The 2,500-nt window shown below is 30.9% G+C and overlaps 1 protein-coding gene across 30 annotated transcripts in view; it reads right to left on the bottom strand.

The window, feature by feature from the left end:
* The window catches only part of Csp (Cysteine string protein), a 51,132-nt gene that overhangs the window by 38,055 nt on the left and 10,577 nt on the right, over nucleotides 1-2,500 (bottom strand). The gene's annotated exons all lie outside the window — the stretch shown is intronic.

Raw genomic sequence — 2,500 nt, 5'->3', positions numbered from 1 at the left:
TAATCTATTGTAATTCAAGTAAATATGTTTCAATACAATATATCTTGATCATTCTCCAAATAAGGAAGAGATGCATACATATACAGTAACACTTATACAGCTGTTGGTAGCAAGCCTGGCACCTTTGTTATGCAGAGCAGTCATGTTTACAAGAAAGCAATTAACAGGTATTATATACTTGATACTTGCAAATTTTCCACACTTATTGCATGCATAAACACAACACACTGGACACACATGTATTTCCATTATCACTGTCGATACTGGGCTTCAAACCCAAGTTATCCTCTTTCATTCTGTGCAAAGATCCATCTAATTAAGCCCCTCGTTGCCTTCCTTTGTCCTTTAGAGTCACATCTTGCAATAAGCTGACTATACTTAGCACCATTATATATATTTGCCTGTTGTTGCTAATGCCGCCTCTCATATTCAGAGAAAAATGTTAACTAATAAATATTTCAAGTCACTCAATATCAAGAAAAACTGGAAGCTTTTAAACTTTATCAAATACTCTGCTACACTGATTTAAAACTTTTCAAAATATGGCACATTCACACATAAACATTCCTTCATTAAATGACTTTTTGAACTGATCTTTATTTATAAGCATTGTCATTTTCTGTAAAACTGACTCTATATGTACACAGACTCTGAATGGCTTTAAATTAAGAAAATAACAACTTCACTACACTAGGCTAATGTCTATGATGTATTGCTAATTCATTATCATACCACATCTGTCATATTAATGATTCTGATAACAAAGAAAAAGGCAAAATGCAATATACAACTGTCTATTATCCCTGTGATGTCTACATACAGTGTATAATACTGAATAAATACTCAACCTTTTCCATCATTTGGCAGCATGCTGAATGTTCTGAATGTCAATCAGCACCTGACAGCAGATCTCTAACATTCTTGCCACATTCTTGTCACTTAGTAATAAATATATGTATTCATAAAAACATATATCTTATTATAATACAATACACCAAAGCAATTCTTTCCAAAAGTTCTTCCTTGCCACAAATAGCAAAACAATAACAAGCCTTTCCTCCAGTCTTAAAAATAAAAACATATCTAAAAACAAAATCTTACAATGAACCTAAAACACACAATAACAACATCAACAAGAAGAGCATCCTTGACAGCTACCTAATAACCCCCAGAGATTTATTTCCACATATCTTATTCATATAACTATCATGCATCTGATGTGTCCTTGCTAAACTTCCTTCCTTGCCTCCTCCTCCTATTACACAACTAAACTGGTGAGAATACTTATGGCTTCATTGTACACACCCAGGTTACACCACCTCGCAGCAGAGACGGTGCACACAGTGGTACAATAGCAACACATATCTATCCCCTTCTTGTGACTAAATTCAATAATGAAGTCTTTCCTTATCAATCAGGGTACCTACAAAAGCCATTTCATGAACAAAAAAAGCAAAAGAAATTGTAGTAGCTTGTTGCAATCAACAAATTGAATTATAAAGAGCAAACAATCCACCCGGTACTTTTCAATATACTCAGCATCTGATTGCAATGAGATTCAAGATCTGGTATCACCATCCACTCAATCTCTACAGGTGCATATTGCAAAACATCAAAATGACATGTACTTTTTACTTCTTTAATGAATGATATATCATTTCTATAGTTTTTGCTCATAAAATTCTTTCATATGGTAAAATGCTAGAAAACAAACAAAAATGCTAATACTGTCAAACAAGCAAAAACATTTTAATAAAAGATACAATTGAACTGATCCTGGTTTTATATCAAATACCCTGAAAGGCTATTGGCTTTGCCAGTACTAGAAAAAACAATTCAAGTAAACACCCACACACTTGTATTATAGATGTAAATAAAAAATATGCATATATGGCAAATTATTCAAACAAATATTTATGCAATCAAATACAATCCCTCAAATATTACACATACACAACTAATATGAATGGATAAGATGCATATACGTGTGCATTAGTAATTATTTACCCAAAAATAATTAACTGCACTACTCCTCCAAGTGATAACCAGAAAATACAATTCTATTCAGATAGAAAATTCTTTGTTAGAAATATTTTTTCTTAGTCTAATATATATATATATATATATATATATATATATATATATATATATATATATATATATATATATATATGTATATATATACCTTTTTTTCTTTTATTTTATTAGATTTTTTATTTTTTTCTCTCTCTCCCTGATTCAGAATGGTTTAAAGCCCAATTCATATGACCTTAAAAATTAAAAAAAAAACATGTTTGCATATCAAATTACAATGAAGCACAACTTTTTAGAGCCAATAACCAAGCAATAATAAAAAAGCTGGAAGTTACACGCAGTGCTATCACAAACACAAGAAAAAAAATAATATTAAAAAATTTTCCATTTACAATTCAGTCTTGAATACAATATAGAAGCAGATCCATGAACACACATCACTAGCACCTCCATCCAACATCATTGG

The sequence above is a fragment of the Penaeus vannamei genome, chromosome 22, assembly GCF_042767895.1.
Source record: "Penaeus vannamei isolate JL-2024 chromosome 22, ASM4276789v1, whole genome shotgun sequence".
Lineage (NCBI taxonomy): Eukaryota > Metazoa > Arthropoda > Malacostraca > Decapoda > Penaeidae > Penaeus > Penaeus vannamei.
This window is presented reverse-complemented; position numbering and strand designations above follow the sequence as displayed.